We start from the raw sequence: 21,056 nt of genomic DNA, 5'->3' as shown, positions 1-21,056 counted from the left end.
TTGACCTAATCCTTCCAGCCGCACTATGGCCCTGGGGTCTACTCAGCCTCTAACATAAATGAGTACCAGGAATATTCTTGGGGGTAAAGAACGGCCGGCGCGTAAGGCTGACAAACTTACCGCCATCTATGAACCGATTGTCTAGAAAATGTGGGAACCTCAACATCTCACAACCCTATGGGCCTCCACGGCCTGTAACAGGGATACCTTTACTTTACTTGAGAATTATATCACGTCTTATGGGACAGGAAAATTTATACAATGCTTGCAAGAGGACGTAACTGACCCTTTCCTGAGCCAGATGAATCCAGCCCGCATCCCATTCCATATCTTTTCAAGAGATATATCAGTATTCCCCTGTCCTTCCATATAGACCCAGATACTCCAATTAGTTTCTCCCATTTCCGTTTCCTGACTAGAATTTTGTATGCATTTCTCATGTCCCCACTTTTATCTCATACCCTCCATATTATCGTCTGCGATGTGTATGGCTTGAGATCCTCAAGGCGGTCAGAGTGAAGAGTATTGTTTTTGGATATGATGCCGTGGCACAAATTTATCGGCATGTCGGAGTATTGTGCTACCTCCATCTCCTACACTGATGATGGTTGCAGTTTATTCCTCAGAAACATCTGCATGTTGTCATATCCAGGACGACGGTAATTAACAGTAATCAAGATCGTGCAAATAAATTGAGTGAAGATTGTTTCGGTAGCGTGGAAGAAAACGACATTTTCAAATTAATTCCGATGTGCTGATTCTAGATGTCGCCATTGTATCATATTAGAGTGTGTATTGAATTTTGTGCTAAAAGAGTGAGTTTCTCTGTTGCGTTTATTGCAATTATTTTAACCACAGTATGAGAATAGGTATTGTCACGTGTTAGGGGTGACTTATAAGACGGGGTTTGAATTGGATGATCTTATTCACACAACTCGGGGCTACAGGCAATACAGCGCAATCGCTGACCTACACACTTCACAGTTCACCGTTACACACGCACAAGGCTTCTCAGTCCTCACTAGTCGTATCCTGGCAACGGATTTATAGCAATCTCACTTTGCATCACACATGAAGCCTTCTTCTCACAGCCTCGTTCCTTTCGCGTCTTTGTTCTGAAGCTGCCAACTCAATTCAATTCAATTCCAAGCTCATCTCCAGGCAGCAGACTGACGTCTCGAACTGGACTGTATTCTCCACTGCTCCTTCTGAACACTCCTTTATAACCACTTTGCACGGACCACGCAGGAAACACAGCACACAGCACGCAGGAAACACAGCACACATCACACAGGAACATATCAAACCATAAGCCATACAAACTCAAGCTGACGTCTCCCATCTTCGGGATGAATTAACAAGGAGGAGTTCAGCATTTTATATAAAATATTTTAACATTTTAGCGTTTTAACTTAAAAATAGGTTCGGATGAAAAGTGAGAACTTGAGAGTGTACTCAACTATCTTAGCATGTTTTGTGCTTTTACACGTCAACATATCGTAGCAACGTCCACATGACAAACAAAATTGTGAACATCAAAAACAGTGACAGTGTTTCCATAATTGTAGCAAGAGCCTCTGATGATGGTTGTGTCAAACCGAAACATGTAAGGCAGAAATAATAATAAAAAGTGACCTACAAATTGTTACACTCGACGGACCTTCTATTAACTTTGTGATTGATAGTGTAACGGACCAAAATGAAACAATTCAAAATAGTGTACCTTTAATTTTACGGTGTTGTTAAAATCATAAAATGTCATTAAGACACTAAAAGTATAACTTATACACTAAAAGTGATTATCAGATTACTAAAATGTCTACTAATTACTAATTACTAATTACTAAATGAACTAGAGACATTTAAATAATGTGATAATCGCTTTTAGTGTATAAGTTATACTTTTAGTGCCATAATGCCATATTATGATTTTAACAACATCGTAAATTATTAAAGTAGCACTTTTAGTGAGAAACACATTTTAATTGCCTTTTATATGTTAAAATTATTGTTGCCTTATTGGCGGGTGCTATAACAATAAAGAAAATGCCTGCAACGGGATGCTGAAATATAATAAGCATTCTAAAGCCCAGCACTAGTTTGGGATGAGGGACAATTTCACTGTCCGGTCCCTCAGCCGAAGTCACATGTCTGTCATACGATACATCGAAAGAAAACCGTGTTCCTTGCAATATTTTTGCTCTCATTCTTCTGACCATTGTAATCAGTATTTCCAGAAACCGCGTATTTTTATGTGTTATCGGAAAAAGTGGTATTCATTGTGCTGTGTAATTGGTATTCCTGTTATTTTTAAAGTATAATGGTGAAATGTTCACAACAGATTCCACATCTGTAAGCTTCTAGGAAGGGTTACATGGGCTGAGTTCAACAAAAGACCGTAGGGTATCTTTGATATTGGTCCAGACTTTCTTTTCAAATTGGAACATATGCCTTCTCGTCTGGTGTCGAAAAACGTAAAAATTAGAATGTACAACATTATAATTCTGCCTGTGGTTCTGTATGGTTGTGAAACTTGGTGTTTGACATTAAGGGAGGAACATAGACTGAAGGTGTTTGGGAACAGTGTGCTGAAGAGAATATTTGGACCGAAGAGGGATGAAGTGACAGGAAGGTGGAGAAAACTGCACAATGAGGAGCTTCGTAATTTGTACTCTTCTCCAAGTATAGTTAAAATGATCAAGTCAAGGAGGATGAGATGGGCAAGGTATATAGCACGAATAGGGGAGAAGAACAATGCATATAGGATATTAGTGGGAAAGCTAGAAAGAAAAAGACCGCTAGGAAGACCAAGACATAGGTGCATGGACAATATTAAAAAGGACCTTAAATGGGATGGGATGATATGAATTAGATTGATCTGGCTCAGGATAGGGACCAGTGGAGGGCTTATATGGAAACGGTAATGAACATTTGGGTTCCGTAATATGCTGGGAATTTCTTGAGTAGCTGCACAATTGGCGGCTTCTCAAGAAGGGCTCAGCTCCATGATTGATGACGATGAGTGATTCGTATTTCAAGAGACAGGAGATCATCGTCAGCTTCCATTTTGGCTGTATGAGAACTACACATTGATTTAGCAATTGCGGAGAGGGAAACTAATACTGGTAATTTCACTCTTGGCGAAGGACATTGAATTACGTAAATAATTAAATTGCAACATTCCTCTCCCTTATCAGTACGTGTATTTATTATTCAGCTTGTCTTTATGAATGCTAATTCATTCTTATTCAGGTTTGATCAAGTAAATTACTTTTATAATGAAACCAGATAAATATCTTTAACATGCCAGTTCCCTGTAGGTGACTTTTCCCTTTTGTATTTTACGAATTCATTTCGTTTCCTGTCCTCTTCTTTCTCTTCAGCTGCTTCATATATGTAAAATAATTCAGCTGAGGAAATGTATTTGGGAAATCCAATACTTCACATTCGTTTAGCATCAGTGACAAAACACGGAGCAGCGTTGCAAAAGGCTTCAGGATTTAAGAATGTAAAAAGAGGAATTCAGCACGGATTTGGGTAGCAAACCTGTGAGGATATTTGCAATTTTTATTAGGATTTCAGAGTAATAACTATAATAAATTTGGAAGTCTGTGTATAAATATTACTTAGTGCAGACGGAGGTTCAGAGATTCAGTTTGTCATAAAATTAAAATTCACCCCTTTGATGTTTCCAATATTCATACGTTTTTCCACCTAGCTGCACAAGGATGCGCTGGCGTGTGTGTGTGTGTGTGTGTGTGGGTGTGCATTCAGAATAACAACTCGAAAGGGATTTTAAATTTCACTAATCAGTAAGTTTAAAGCTTACAATAACTAACTATATGGCATATATTCTTTTTAGATGCTAACAGTTACTCAGCTGGGCAGTAATTTCCCCATTTCTTACTGAACCAAATAAGATCTAGAAAGAACTACTCCCTTATTGTCCTTTCACTATGTATTGAATATTTAGGGCATGCGGTGTCGTAGTTAGTTGAGTCACTATGCTACAAGCCGGAAGGTCGCAGATTCGAGTCCTGAGGAGGTGATTCATTTTTAATTTACTTAATCATTCCAGCCGCACTGTGGCCCTGAGGTCGACTCAACCTCTAACAGAAATGAGTACCAGGAATCTTCCTGAGGGGTAAAAAGCAGCCGGCCCGTAAGGCTAACAACCTTACCGCCATCTGTGAGCCGAATGTCTCACAATCCTATGGGCCTCCACGGCCTGTTACAGGCATAACTTTACGTTTTAACTTTACGTATTGAACAATTGACACTACATGGACCGCGTAAGAAACACTGTGTATATTGGATGCCAAAGGGAAATATTTACCAAACCGTTGCTTTCTAATGGCCGTCTCTTCTTTCTTCACTATTCGGATTTTCAGGTTTTAGGTTGGGTACACAGAGAGCAAGGCGATTTCAAAAGCCTTATTTCTTAAAAATAAGGGAAGTAGGGTGAAATTTCATTACCGTATTAACAATAAAAAGGTAAAAAAGGAAAAGCTATCCCTGTAGCAGTCCGTGGAGGTTGTGAAACTTCGAGGCTCCCACATTTTCTAGAAAATCGGCTGTGGGGTTTTCAGCCTCATGCCCTGGCCACCGTTTATCCCCGAAGAAGATTCCTGGTACTCATTCTGTTAGAGGCTCAGTGTACCCCAGAGACATAGCACGTCGGGAAGGATTAGGTGAACTGAAAAATCCAATGACCTCATCGGGATTCGATCTCGGGACTTTCCGGTTTGTAGAATACTACGCTACCGCATGCCCCCGTGTTTACAATAGCCCACCAAAGGACCGAAATCTGAGCAAGATGAATATAGTTTACAGCCCCACATCTTGGTTTTCAAAGTCAGGTTCCAAACCTCACGTCAGTTTTCTGTCGATCATATCATGCTAAACAATACGCCCTAGTCCGACGCTCTCTGTAATCTTTCGATAGGTATCGGTTGTGGGAAAGACGGTCACGCCGCCCGCGCACTAGGCGGCCACGACAGCGACCAGTGTCGCGCGGCCAGCCGCTGAACGTGCGGCCAAACGAGCGACCGATATCGTCATTAGTTTCAAAATGGAAGTCGAAGAGATCGCAGCTATTGCATATCTGTATTATGGGACAAAACGCAGGTACAAAAGAAAGTACTGGGTGCATCCACTCTTAAGCTCCAGGTCAACAAAAGGAATGTTTACTACGTTTTTTATAGAACTGAGAACTTATGAAGAGAAGTTCTTCAGTTACACAAGAATGTCTATCAAATCATTTGACGAATTGCTTGATACAATAAGGCCCCTGATTACTGGCATTAATACCACAATGAGGCCGTGCAGCAGTGCAGAAGAGAAGTTATTAGTCACCTTGAGGTAAGCAAAAATTTTAAAAATATAACAACAAGCAGCATGCCCCTAAAGTCTTGCAATATGATTAAGTATAGTGTTCTTTTCGTACGCATGTCTGAACAGGACTTTATTCGTACACATCACCGTACACACTCACTATATCACTTGCTGGAGACTGCGTTGATGTGTCACTTGCCAGTGTTTCTGCAGGAGACTGTACAAATCTTCTGAATTGTGGGCTTTGATTGTGGGGTGTGGCAGCTGAAGTTGATGGACGGGGATCATTTGGTGGCTGTTGCACGAAGTGAGACTGAATAAAATAGCCCGGATGATATTCCTGCTGCTGATTTTGTGTAAGGATGGTGGACGATAGTGGTGTCCCTCTTGAAAGCTGCGAGTGTTGATGTGAGTTATGATACTTCTGCGCCCTCTGTATCACCTGTATTGTTTCCATTTTATTCTGCAGTTTCAAGTAATTAGGAACACTTGCAAGGTCGTTATGCAAGGAGAGTAGAAAAAGTTTATCGTCGTCCATTTGGGTCCTTTCTTCTATTTCTCGCGCCTCTCTTGCCGCTGCGGCCTCCTTCAATATACTGACCAGTTCGTTCCCCACTGGGTCTTCTACTCTTCTTTTCTTGGAGTGAGATCGGCTAAAGCCAGCATATGGTCCCTCAGCACGAGTCCTGGATATCTTCTCTAGGCAATGCATTTGTTTCAGTTTCATTCACTGCTATAGCTCTACTTAAAAATAACAAATTGTTGTAATACATGTAACATGATTTTCTGGATGCTGCTGAACCACTTTTAGGGTTTTTAAGGCGTCTCCTTTCCCTTGCGAAACTATCCCGCAAGTTTTTCCACTTCTTTTGAAGAGAAATGCCTGAAATAAAATTAATAATTTTCACTTTAGGTATTTGGCCACAGGATGTACATTTGCAGACCTTCATCACACATTTCGACTGGGTGAAACGACACTGAGAGAAGCACTCAGACAAGTATGCCATGCAATCTGGACAAATCAGAGAGCAACATGTTTACCTGAGCCTACAAGAGATCAGTGGTTAAAAATAGCTCAACAATATAATGCAGTGACTAATTTTCCAAACTGTGTCGGTGCTCTTGATGGAAAGCACATACGTGTTGTGAAACCGGCACATAGTGGGTCACTCTTCTACAACTATAAACATTATTTTTCTTTCGTTCTAATAGCTTCTGCTAGTGCTGATTCCAAATTTACATTCATTGATGTCGGTGCGTATGGAAAATGTTCCGATTCTGCAGTTTTTAATCAATCACTCTTTTGCAACAAACTTCAGAGTAATAAATTAGATATACCAGAGGGCAGACCAATTTCCAGCTCAGATAACAGACCAATTCCCTATGTGTTTGTGGCAGATGAAGGCTTCGGTTTGACAGATAAAGTAATGCGCCCTTTCTCTGGAAGTCGTTTGGATTTCAGAAAAAGGGTTTTCAATTATAGACTGTGTAGAGCGAGGCGCATCATTGAGTGTACTTTCGGTATACTAGCCAACAAGTGGAGAACTTTTCAGAGGCCTTTAAATGTTGACATTGATTTTGCTATGAATATAGTAAAATGTTGCATTCTACACAATTTTGTTCGCGATCGTGATGGTGTTGAGCAGATTGAAGAAGATTTAGGTTCTTGCGACTTTAATAATTTTCAGAACTGCGGGGCAAGGCCAAACAGAAATGGTTTTTCTGTTAGAGATTGTTTTGCAGATTATTTTGTAGGTGAAGGGAGCGTTCCATGGCAAAATGAATGTGTGTGATGCCTTCAATGTGAATTTCAGTTCGCAAGGCACACAAAGAAATTGAAGTACAACAAAGTGAAAATGACCGTGAATTTCCTGTTCTTAAACAATGCAGTAAACTTTTTGTTCCAAAATTAGACACTAATGGTAATAATGAATATTAATAACGAATGAATAAAAAAATAAGATGACACTTACCCGGGACTTCTTTTCCTTTATTATCTGAACGCCTGTCACCTCCAAATAATTCGATGATTTCCTGCCATTCTCTTTTCTTTATATTGCGGTCACTGTAGGATTCCCGTGACATATCTCAAATTTCCGGCCGTTTTTCAATTTCTTCTATGAACTTTACGTTGTCACTATCCATGATGAGATCGTTCTCACAACTGAACAGCAAGAATATTTACAGTTTGGCGGGTATTTAGACTGGCCGTGCGGCTGGCAGTAGTGAGTGAGCGGTTGCCCATTTGCCACAATAGGAATATGGCCGCCGCGACTGACTGGCCGCTGACTTGTCGCTCTACGTAGCGGCCAACGCCGCGACCAACTGGCCGCTGTCGCTAAGTGCGCGGTTGTCCATATACACAAGGGTATTTAGCTGGCCGCGGCGACACTGGTCGCTGTCGTGGCCGCCTAGTGCGCGGGCAGCGTTAGTCCGCTGCCACTGCTTCCCGCTGTCAGTGTATTCGCATTTGCCTCTAGTATCTGCAGGCCATATCCGGGATCTGCAATCTGAGGACAGTAGGCGATGTGGCAACAAAGACGCGCTGAATTCTGGTATATTACCGTAAAAATAGACCACAACTGGTTCCTTTTACATAATTTTCAGTGCGTTGTTCTCTGCTACCTAATCATTCGACTGTATATTATCTGAGTTACTTAGTCTAACCGTCCTCTCTTGAGGCTTCCTGCCCACAAGTTAGTTGCCACCTTTTTCTTACCGTCCGTCTTGGTCACCTTACGTTCGGCGTCACTTAGACTGCCCTACCTGGTGCTGCCTCCGTTGAAGTTGTTGGAGCGTGGCTGGTTCCGGCTTGACCAGGCTCCACCGCTTCTTCCGGCTCCACCGATTTCTCCTTCCGTTGCTGATTACGGGGGTTGGAATTTCAGGATAGAACCTGATGTTATGGGCGTCAGTAAACAGCTAGGTGCGGTTTGCGATTCATTATAAAGGAGGGAAGGCGTGAGTGGGTGGAAGCTGGCGATGGGTTTGACTAGCTCCTGGCGATGAGTCTCTCCTCAGGTCGGCTACGGGTCAGGCTCGGACAAGTGAGGGTGAAGTACTTCGAACCAACACAATGCACTGTACCACTAGAACACTTTATTGTTTTCTTACAGTCACTCGGAGGTATAAATCCACACAATCAGGCCTAGTTTCGGCTTCAAGCAGCCGGTGTTGCACTTGCTCAAATTACCCGATCAGGTCGACTTACCACCGTCCGCTTATGGATTAAGCTGGAGCTCTTTTATGTTATGGCCAAATTTTGCACTTCTAAGAATTATTTAACTTAACAAGCAAGTATAATCGCGGGGTTTGCCTCCGCCAAGTTCGAAAGTTTGTAGCAGACTCCTAATCTTAAACTGGACTCTCAGCCGAGCCAGAGGTCCTAACTGCGTTGTATCCGCCTATTCTCTCCTGCTAATTTCCCTGATAGGCTGTTTCAAATAAGAGGAGTTGGCTTAATTTTGGTTCCGGCCAATGAACGATTGTTTTAGAGGGAGTTTCGGCCTAAAATACCAAACGGCGAAATTGACAGCGATGCAACTTATGAGGGGTCGCTAATGATCTCCTGGCACTCCCACTTTTGACTTATGGCTGGTAGGGACTGTCATTTCTCGAATTCTCAAAGTGGCTTGCCGCTGTACGTCAACTTCTCAATTTCTAAAGAAACTCAGTGGGGTTCCTTGAAGTATCATTTCTGCCCTTTTCGAAAACAACACCAGATGCTTGAACGCAAGGACTAGCAGATGTACTTGTCCGCGCAAGTTCGGTCTATCTGCTTGTTCTGACTGTGTCTTAACCTGTGTTTCTTAGTAATTCTTACTGTCTACTTGATAAGCTACTGAAATAAAAAGAGGGGGGGGAGAAGGATTTCAATGGTTCGGTTACATTAGAGCATTGTTCAATAAACTACGTACAAATTCAAACTGTTTCTCTATGTTGAATGTATGGAGGATACTACGATACTTGTGTCGCCATTAGAGCAAGAAGAGGTGAACTGAAACACGTAATCCAAGATGCATTAGGCGAAATATGAAATGACGTTTCATATCCTTTTCACACATGTGTGAAGGCTCACAACTGGCTCATGTCACGTTTGTCTGGTGCAAAATGGAACGACCCTCTTTCTACAGCACAGAGTATGTAAATAATGAGTATATCTTTCATATGTGTACAGTATATAAACTAAATTCCTAGATCAGCTTGAAGCTTGTATGATCAAAGCAAATTTATGTACACTGAATATATAAGAGTTTGTTGGGAGATGATGTTTGGAATGGGTAGCTTACAGCTTCCAGACAAGTTATTCGATATTATTAAGGGTGCTTAAAGTAAAAGTACTGATGACAGATTTGCATGTTGAGGAACTTTGTAATTCATGCTCTTTACTAAATAGTATTGTGAAATGTAGGGGTACGCGTGACGAACGTAACGGGTTCTACATCGGATGATTGGATTTATTGGCTCCTCGGTTACAGTCTCGCTTAATTACAATTAATAAAGCGCTATAGCTGATTTATACACTTTCTAGTCCACTGTTGCACACGGACTAGGATTGTCCGTCTTCACTAGTCGTCTCCTGGCAATGAATCTCAACACAGACTCTAGCGCTTCAAATCGCTGTGATGTCTTCTTGTTATTTCGCCTTCAGTCACTCTGGAACCTCGGACCTCAAACCCTTAGCTGCAAGCGGACTCGTGTTATATGTTTGGGGCACGGACAACACAGAAAACACATTTATACTGTTACGTAGCTCAGACCACACATAAAACATTAGTCACGTAATAGCTAAACACTATTGGTACGTGGCGTCATGACGCCTGCGCAGAAATGTGTTTACCGAGCAGGTGCCTAGAGACTGGTTGCATAACCCCGTTAATCAATTGTTGCGTGCGTGTATTACTTAAAAACAGCTGCTTCTATGGCTCAGCCGTTCTTGTATGGAGCAAATACGGTACATTATTAAGACGATCAAATCAGGAAGGACGAGGAATGCTAGCAGGGCTGGATCGCGGCTCCCCCCCCAAAAAAAAAACATAAATATAATTCACATATTTTATTGAAACACTTGCGTCTCTAGCATCACTAAGAAATTAGCATGTATTTTATTTGTTACAATGATAAAGCTATCTTGTAACAGTCCATGGAGGCCCATAGGTTTATGAGAGGTCGATTTTCCAAAAACTACAAAAAATACCATAAGTAAAATTTTTGTTAATGACAAGGGCATTCACGTTCCGATTTAAATCCGGCCCCATTGACAGGGCACTTAACGCAATTGCCGAATTCGCAGAATGAATATCAGCTTTAGCCACGAAGCTTTAAGGGAAGGGACCACTTGGCTGACGTAGACTTACGTGTATATAGGAGGGTAAAGGAAACGGTAAAGCAATCCCTGTGACAGGCCGTGAAGGCCCATAGGGCTGTGAGACGCTGAGGGTCCCACATTGTCCAGACAATCGGCTCAAAGACGGCGGTAAGGTTGTCAGCCTTACGCACCGGCCGCACTTTACCCCCCAGGAAAATTCCTGGTGCTCATTTCCGTTAGAGGCTGAGTCCACCCCAGGGCCATAGCGANAGGGTGTCCCGTGGTCAGCGCAGCGGATCCCCACGGCTGTTAATTTCGGTTTTCTAGACCGGAGTTGCTATTTCCTTGAAATAGTTCCTCAATTATCTCACGAGGCTGAGTGGACCCCGTTCCAGACCCACTACTTCTCAGAAAATCTGGTAGCGCCGGAAATCGAACCCGGGACCTATAGATCTGTAACCAGGAACTCTGACCACTAGACCACAGAGGCGACCGAGGACTGTGTCTATCATAAAATAATAATGAGATTTTTGTTGTTTTATATTATTGTCACGTAGACGACCGCCATATAGTACACAACACAGAGAAAAAAAAACTAAGGTAATATTCTTTCAGTTACCAAAAAAAAAAGGAGTAAAATTATAAAATACTTGTCCATTTTTATTTAAACAATCAACACATTGTAAACATTTACATATGAATTTCCTATATGTTAATTTTATCTGTATATGCACACCGTTTTGCATGATGAGAAGTTCCCGGAAATAATAATGATGTTTGATTTGGCATTCATCTGAAGTTTGCTCTATATCAGACCTATGTGCGCCAGAGTTGAATGGCTCTGTTCCCGGGATAAAGGCAGCGAGGTTGACCCTCACCCCTATTTGACGGCGATGTTGATGTTTGGAGCTCTACTTCCATCCCTCCCCCCCCCNCTTCCCCCCCCCCCCCCCCCCACACACATCTTCATGTCGTATGGTTTAATTAATCACAATTTACCGTTTACCTTTTCCATTCATGATAAACATATCCGGGGTTTGCGTGGCTAATAAGACGGGTTTTTGGATCTGTTGATCGAATTTATTGGACACTTAGGGCTGCCGCACACCAATTGCGTCAAGACAAGCATCAAGAGATGGGACAAAAGTCGCAGTCTTCCTTCATTCGTGATTCGTCAGCATGAAGCTGACGTCAGAATCATGACTCAAACCGTTGTGCGGCGGTTTTCATAATCTCATTCGTTTCAACTGTGCCCCTTTCTTTGCGTCATGTCGCAGACATTGTTTCTTGACTGTTACATGTCTTAACGGATGACGATGTGCGGCCTACCTTATACAACTGTTTACAACAGTTCACAGATTACTACTCGACACACTGTCATCATCTTCCGATTGGACACTCCACGGGAATTATTCTCACTTCCAACTAAACTGAACTGAACTTCATTGTACTCCTTCAATTCTCATTCTACCACTCTTTTCGGTACTACTTAAAACTCCTCGGCACGGGCACCACGGAAAACACCATCTTTTGTTGTTAAGAACGCGTGTTTATTGAGCCGTTACTTAGCAATGGATGTTGTTTTATGATTCAGCGCTCTTTTTGCGGTAATGTGTTTACCGATCCTTTGTCTAACAATGGGCCTACATGTCATAATAATACTGCAGACCCTGTTCGTATAAGCATATTTTTTATGCTTTTGTATTAAAAGGTGACTGAAATAAATTTTTAAACTTAAATGTCGCTTAACTCTACCAATTGCAACTGATTATTTTGTATAGACAAACCAGAATATTAGCCTTATAATGATTATAGATATTTACTTCCAAAAATAAAACCCAACCCTTACTTTCTGGACCTGTTACCTGAGAGAACTTCGACGGATATGCGTTTAATCCAGTTTTCTCAAATATAAGGGGTTAACAATGAGGGAACGCCTGGTAGGATGACGAACACGATTACCGAGGATCCGACGCTAACCGGGGCGGCGACAAGAAGACAGGAAGACACAAGTGATGGATGTGTAGCTACGGGAGGGGCACAGAAGGTAGAGGGCAATTCTTTGGTTTTGCTTCAGGTAAATTGCAGGAGTATTCTTAATAAATCTTTAGAATTTTGGAATTTAATTGATACATATAATCCCGATGTTATAATAGGTACGGAGTCATGGCTCAGAGAGGAAATTAGCAATGCTGAAGTTTTCAGGGACGAGTACACAACTTTCAGGAGAGATAGGAATACTCGAGGTGGTGGAGTGTTTATTTGTGTAAAGAATTACATTGCTTGCGTGGAACTATTGGTGGACGAGGATTTCGAAATGATTGCAGTTGAAGTGAAAGGCAGAGACCCTAAATGTACATGGGAAATTGTAGGCATCTACAGAGCTCCGAATGAGGATATGCGGGTTATAGAAAGACTGGCAGCCCGAGCCGATTCTTTAGGAAATTTTACAAAGCGTAGCATTATTGCAGGAGACTTAAACTTGCCCTACGCCGATTGGAATGGAAACGTGCAATGCACTAGTGGAGGTCAGGAATCTGTAAATAGATTGGTGTGGGAAAGTGGGTACACGCAGGTAGTAAACAACTCGACACGAGGGGATGCATTGCTGGATGTATACTTAGTCCGGCCGGAAAACCTGTTTACCTCTTGCAGCGTTATACAAGGGATCAGTGACCATTGTGGGGTGTTATTAGAAGTAGAATGGGAAGAAACATACTGTCGACCAGAAGTAGAAAGACTGGTACCGGTGTACCACAAAGCAGATACCATAGGTCTACAAACTTTTCTCCGGGATAAATTTGCAATATGGGCAAGCAATGGTGGATGCGTTGAGGAAGTATGGAATAATTTCAAGAACATAATACTTCAGTGTATCGAAAGATTTATTCCACATAGAATACTCAGAAAAAATTCAGACCCTGACTACTACAATAAGGAAGTGAAAAAATTAAAATTAAAGGTCAGAAAAGCATATAATAGAAGAAAATTAGGGCAGCAGTATCGAGAGGAACTGAAGCGATTATCCAAGCAGTTGTTATTAGCCAAGCAAAATGCGCAGGAGATATTTTTAAGGACTGTATTAAAAAATGAAGGTAACTGCTGGACTGAGTTCTATAAGTATGTAAAAAGACGCAAAGGAAATAGGGAAAATATTCCTGCAATCAAAGATGTTAATGGACGACTCGTTACTGATTCGATAGAAAAGGCTAACTTCCTCAACTTATATTATTCTTCCGTATTCAGCAGTGAGCGTAGCATCCCGCAAATACAGCACGATATCTCAGGGGAACCCTTCGCAGTTAGTACGAAAATTATTAGGAAAAGGTTAGCAGCGATAGGTAAGAACAAATCAGTAGGGCCAGACAGCATTTCTGGTGAAATTCTAAAACTGGGTGGGGAAGCCATGATTCCATACCTGGCGCGATTACTGGATGTGACAATTAATAATGCCGCTATTCCAAGTGATTGGAAACAGGCCATAGTGGTTCCTGTTTACAAGGGAGGTGATCGATCGCTGGTCTCCAATTATAGACCCGTCAGTTTAACCTCAGTAGTATGCAAGCAAATGGAACACGTTATAGCATCGTACCTGAGGAAAATATGGGATAAAAATGATTGGTTATTTGAGGGTCAGCATGGCTTCAGGCCGGGATATTCATGTGAAAGTCAAGTAATCACGGTCTACCAAGACATTGCAGACTCACTGGATAACGGAAATAGGATAGACACAATTGTAATAGATTTTTCGAAGGCCTTCGATTTAGTTTGTCATGATCGTCTGCTTACGAAAATTGCGGCCTCAGGTGTGGACTCAAGGGTAGTTATATGGATAAGGGAATTCCTTTTGGGCCGTACGCAGAGAGTCAGAGTAGGAGGGCAACTATCGGAGGAAGTCAGAACAACGTCAGGAGTACCGCAAGGAAGTGTTCTGGGCCCACTACTCTTCCTCGCCTACGTCAATGATATTTGGAGAAATATTGAGTCAACTATTAGGCTATTCGCGGATGACTGTATAATATATAGGAAAATTAAAAATAATAATGATAAGGAAAAGTTGTAGATAGATCTGAACAGACTTGGGAAATGGGCGGTTGAAAATGAGATGAAAATTAATCCAACTAAAAGTAAGGCAGTTTGTTTCACGAGGGCTCGAGTAACGGAGCCACTAAATTATTCGTTAGGGGCACAGTAATCCCAGAAGCGAGCAGCTGTAAATACCTGGGAATAATTTTACGCAGCGACCTAAGCTGGTCTGATCAAGTTAACTACACTGTGAAAAGAGCCTGGAAGGCACTTCATTTTACAATGCGTATTGTAAAAAAGGGAAATAGCAAAACTAAAAGTCTAGCATACACATCTTTAGTGCCTCCGATTCTGGAATATGGGGCGGCGTGCTGGGATCCTTACAGGGAGGGACAGATAAATGCTTTAGACCGGGTGCAAAAGAAAGCGGCTAAATTTGCACACCATAGGAACGAATCGAACTGGGAAACCTTGACAGAGCGCAGAAAGATAGCTCGCATATGTGCTCTCTTCAAAGCATACACGGGAGAACGGGCTTGGGAGGCTATAGGTGACAGATTAGAAACACCACGCTATCTGAGCAGGGGTGATCATGGCAAGAAAATTAGGAGTAGAAAGCAACGGACAGATATCGGGAAATACTCCTTTGTAAATAGGAATAGGACCATACAGCTCTGGACCCAACTACCTGCAGATGCTTTAGGTACTCTGTCCTGTAAACCAAGCAATTTTAGGCAAAGGGTTAGGAAAGTGATAAATGAGGGGAATTGAAGTTGGGGTGGAAATAATTAAAAAGAAAAAAATTGCAGTGAAGTGAAGTGAAGTGAAGTGAAGTGAAGTGAATGACATTACGCATCCATGACTGTTGGTTTCCTTTTGTTTGTGTTTTGGATGTTGTACTTTTTTTTTCTCTCTCTCTATAATTGTTGTTGTATTTGTTGCAGTTTTTTTATTTCTCTCTAATTGTTGTTGTTGTTAATCGTATTTGGTTTGTATTCATTGTGGTAGGATGTCCTTGTTGTTGTATTTCTCTGTAATTGTTGTAGTTGTTAATCGTATTTGGTTTGTATTCACTGTGGTAGGATGTCCTTATTGTTGTGTTTTGTGTATTGTGTTTTGTTTGAACGTGTTGTCACTTAGTGTAATGTGTGTTACTTGTCTGTTGTGTCCTATTGTGTACTACTGCCACCGGGCTAAAACCCAATTGCAGTATAATAAATAATGTATAATGTAATGTAATACATATTTGTGTGACGACAAGAGCGAAGGTGGGGGTAACACGCTGGGGCCACACGAGCGCACAAAATGCGTCGGTTGTAACGAACGTACTTTATGACGGACGTTGCTGAGGACACCACACAGTTGCAGAATGCGGTGCGTAGTTTCTTGTCTGCAATGGAACCAGAAGAAAGCGCAACATTCACCTCTTTTGTTTATTTCTACAACGGACTTCACGACGTTCGTTACAACGGACGCATTTTGTGCGCTCGTGTGGGCCCAGCCTTAGAGTTACTTGGGTCTCCCTGTGATATCTACGTGCTCATTCCAGAGTATTTATGTTCATGTTTTATTAAGACTTCAAACCGAAATCTGTAACCCATATGCTCTTGCTGGGATACCTGATCCCTTAGTAAATGCCAAGCCAAGTGGTGGAGCCATTAAGGAGCGCAGTAAGAAATATCTACTGTAACCACTTCAGAGAAGTATTACCCCCACCCTTACGTGTGGGGGTGGAACAGTGCTCTCACATTCACATCTCATACCCTGCTATAGAAAACCGCTACCGTAAATTGCTGGAGCGATTCGCAACAAAAATATTTGTCTGCAATTGTCTGGTGTGAAGGTTATCCCGCTGTATTGTCTTTGTGTGCAGTAACAATTAAAGTTCAGATCTCACGCCGGCTCTTCCCACGACGGAATGGGAAACAGAGAGGACAAATGTTTCCTGAATAGAGCATTTCCATACTCATGAGAGACACCTATAAACTTTGAACTAAGCCGGGATAGCTCAGTCATTCAGCGACGGGCTTTGTACTGGACGGCTGGTGTTCGCTACCCGACAAAGGCAAGACGTTCTTGTCCGCAGCGTCCATATCGTGTCAGTGGCCCATCAAACCTCCTATCCAATGGGTTCTCGGGCTTTTCCTAAGGGTAAATTAGCCGGAGCTTGAAGCCGACATAAAAATTATAATATACAAAACTATAATTTTGCTCGTGGTTCTGTATGTGTGTGAAACTTTGTCTCTGACATTAAGGGAGAAACATAGACTGAGGGTGTTTGAGAACAGGGTGTTGAGGAGAATATATGAAGTGACAGGAGGGTGGAGAAAACTGTATAATGAGGAGCTTCATAACTTGTACTCTTCGCCAAATATAATTAGAATGATGAAGTCAAGGAGGATGAGGTGGGCAGGACATGTAGCACGAATGTGGAAAAAGAGGAATGCATATAGGGTATTGGTGGAAACGCCAGAAAGAAAGAGACTACTGGGAAGAAGAAGGCGTAGGTGGGTGGACAATATTAAACTGGATCTTAGAGAGATTGGATAGGATGGTATGGATTGGATTGATCTGACTCAGGATAGGGACCAGTGGAAGGCTCTTGTGAACACGGTAATGAACCTTCGTGTTCCATAAAATGCTGGGAAATTCTTGAGTAGCTGCAGAATTGGCGGCTCCTCAAGAAGAGCTCAGCTAAATAAGTAAGTGAAGCCAACAACTTTCCTGCATTCAGTACAGAAGTCAGAATTCTGAAGCTGTATCTCCACTTAACATTCACCTTCAAGGCGCCATGCTTAATTACCTAAACACAAGGACGACTTTACCTTGCACCTTCTACTAATTCAATTGGGCAGATTCCTGACCGGACATTTTTGGGAGGTCTGAAGAAACCACATCAGTGAGCATAGCTGTGTCCCAGTCGAGGTTAGAACTGGGGATCTCCCGATTGAAAATCTGAAGCCAAGTTTCACCTTAGATTAATTTGAAACATTTACCCGAATACGTGAGATATTATTTAACAGTTCCCATGGAACAACCCTTTTTGAGCAGATAATAGTCCCAGAGTTGGATAATGGAGTCCTTTCATTCTATCTGAATATTCATAATCACGTCCACAATAACGCTATCTCCTGGCTGCTTTGATCCAGTTTTATGCAGTCCACGTTGTTCATGTAAGATCTGTTCCTATGTTATACCCTCACCTATGCACACGACAGCATTTCGAGTGTTACAAGTGCAGTTTACTTGGATCACTGTCCTGTTTCGAGGCATTTATTTAGTTCGTCACGATCTTGATGTCAATTTGTTTTGTTCACTGCTGTACATTTCATAGGAGCCGGTAGCCGGTATAGCGACTAGCTTCGGGCTGGACGACCGAGAGGTCGGAGTTCGAGTCCTGGTAGGGTCAAGCATTTTCACTTCTCCATATCGTCAAGATCGGCTCTGAGTTCCGTTCAACTTGCTATATAATGGGTACCGGGGGCTCTTTCACGGGGTGGTAAAGCGGCCGGTGCCTCACACTGACCACTCACCTCCAGCTAGTGCCGAGGTCAAGAAAATATGGATCTATACATTCACTTCCCCATACGCCTTCATGACGTAGTGCTTAATTAGTTAAGCACAGGAACGACTTTACCTTTTACCACACTATAATTTTCCCTGCAGTTTTGCATGGCTGCATTGCCTCTGATATTAAGGGTAGAACATAGACTGAGGGTGTTTGAGAACAGGGTGCTGAGGAGACTATTTAGGCTCAAGAGGGATGAAATAATAGGAGGTTGCAGAAAACTGCAACTGCAAAACTCGTACACTTCCCAGACATAAATAGAATAATGAAGATAATGAGGATGAGGTGGAAAGGACATATGAATACAGGATTTTGGTGCGGAACCCAGAAAAAAAAAGAGATCACTACAAAAATATAGATGTAGGCGAGAGGATAATATTAAAATTAATGTTAGAGGACTAGGACTAGGACATTTTGCGAAATTCTAGAGTAGCTGAGCGACTGGTGGCTTTACATGAAGGACTCAGCCAGAGTTGTAAAGTTAGTTTGGTTGTCTACATACTGTGTTATTTTTTGTAACGTGAAATTATTGTCTGAATTTTTCTATCCTGATTACAAATGAAACGTATGTTGTATTCACATATTATCAACGTACTAAGGTCAAATATTATTCATTTGATGTTCACCATTTTCATAATCTCAGCAGCTATATAAAACAATTTCCTTGACGACGTGTCGACCTTCTAGCACGTAAATAACGTTTTTCGTTCCGTTCGTACAGGGATCCTTCATATCGCTTGAGAGTATTTGTTAGTTTCCGTGACGGTCTGTGAGTACCTTCGTTCCTAACAAACTGCGCCTGAGGAATTATTTCTTTCTAGTTCAAATTAATGTAGCTGTTAGTCTTGTCGCTGAAAGCCGTCACAAAATTATGAACTTAAAATTATGATCAAAACATAAACATGGTTTTACGCGCACTTTCTAAGTGGTAGCTTATAATAATTTTATTTGATGTTCATAAAGATGTGTATGAAGACGAATATGAGAGTTTGATTTGTTTCATTCTGGTCCGTCACAATAACAATTACAAATTATAAATCACTCCGTCCAATGTGACCTGTAAGTTTTTACTACATAAAAACTTAACACCCTTACATGTTTCGGTCTCTGTGAACCATCTTCAGAGGGCAAACATCACTACAAATAGGAAACCACTATCACATAATTTCTTTACACGTTGTTTATCTCCTATATGGGGCAGATATTGTGCCACCTGGCTATCTGGCTATCAAGAGAGCCAGGTGGCACAATATCTGCCCCATATAAGAGAGACGATGGGAGGACGAACACGAGCCTGCATGGTTTACGAAATTTAATTATTGACAATCTAAAACTTTTAATCAGCATCAAGGAATTTTATACAATTTTTTTAAAACTTACATTCCCAGGAAACTGCTGTGTTTGTGAAATGTTCTATTCTGTGTACTGCGTGTTGTAACATATAAGTGTACGTACTTTGCGTGTAAACAAATTATGTGATAGTGGTTTCCTATTTGTAGTGATGTTTGCCCTCTGAAGATGGTCCACAGAGACCGAAACATGTAAGGGTGTTAAGTTTTTATGTAGTAAAAAACTTACAGGTCACATTGGACGGAGTGATTTATAATTTGTACGAATATGAGAGTTTGAGCAAGATAAGTCTCTGGGAAATTTAAAAGAAAAACCTGCATGCCCTAAATGTACTTCAGTCTAGTTTATCTTAACTTTTCTAATTGAACTGAGCCTCTTTCTCCTGTATCGTGAAACCTGATTTGTTGATACCATGGAGATATTCACATATTTCGTATGAGAAGTTCTTCATTCCTTTAAAAGTCTCATTAGGGTGATATTGTCACGTGTTACAGTGACTAAGAAACGGGTTTGGACGGTAATTGGATTTATTAACAACCTACAGGTTGAAACTACAATTAATTATTACATCATTGCTGATTTACACAATATGCAATTACTCCACCCTAACCTCTTCAGTCCAACTGCATTAGTCCTCGCGGATTTACAACACAGAAACTATAAAAGTCTCACTGAATTACACACTCCAAATATTACACATAAATAAAATCATCTCTTCGCACGTTAATTATTCACAGACTGACTTCTAATTTTCTGTACTCCTAGTTCAAATTCGTTCTGAAGTTACAGTTTACGATTCTTGTAATATAGCAGCGGAACGGACATGGATCTGCAGGAAACACTTATGACATCACTAACGACTGTTGTGACGTCACTGCGGACACAGGAAATACAGCTTCCTCTTATTGCGTGTTGGACCGTGTTTGCAGAGCTGTTGCCTGAAAAACGCACTGATCAAATACATTACAATATAAAGCTCTGGAAGTGTGTTATGAAATTTCCAGTTATGTAAGTTCCCATTTACGGAATTTCTAACACTTCGCATCACGTTTTTGTACTTACTAACCTATTTATATTGTAACGTGTTTCGTTACTGAATACGCCGTAGAGATCGTTAATTGGTTTATTGAACAATCTACAAATATCGGCTACAATTAATTATCACAATGTTACGGGTTTCCACACTTTACAAACCCTACAACAAAATCTCTTAACACTATCTTCAAGAGTTTTCACGTATTAATAACGCGGGAGCTATACAAGTCTCCCTGAATTACACACTCCAGATATAACTGGTTATCACTGGTTATCGCACACGCGTCTGTAGCTCGTAACTTGCGAACTGAGAACTCGTTGATAACGCACTGACTGGCTGACTTCTTAGTTATCGCACACTCGCAGGCTGCTATGTTTCAACTGACTCGTAGCTGCTGTGCAGTCCGCTTATATAGCCATGCGCTGTTGCTAGTG

At 41.4% G+C, this 21,056-nt stretch overlaps 1 protein-coding gene across 7 annotated transcripts in view; it reads left to right on the top strand.

Annotated features, from left to right (window-relative positions):
* Positions 1-21,056, top strand: part of LOC111872690 (glutamate receptor ionotropic, NMDA 2B) — a 567,290-nt gene that overhangs the window by 344,539 nt on the left and 201,695 nt on the right. The gene's annotated exons all lie outside the window — the stretch shown is intronic.

Source organism: Cryptotermes secundus, unplaced genomic scaffold (genome assembly GCF_002891405.2).
Source record: "Cryptotermes secundus unplaced genomic scaffold, Csec_1.0 scaffold143, whole genome shotgun sequence".
NCBI classification, from domain to species: Eukaryota; Metazoa; Arthropoda; class Insecta; order Blattodea; family Kalotermitidae; genus Cryptotermes; species Cryptotermes secundus.
This window is presented reverse-complemented; position numbering and strand designations above follow the sequence as displayed.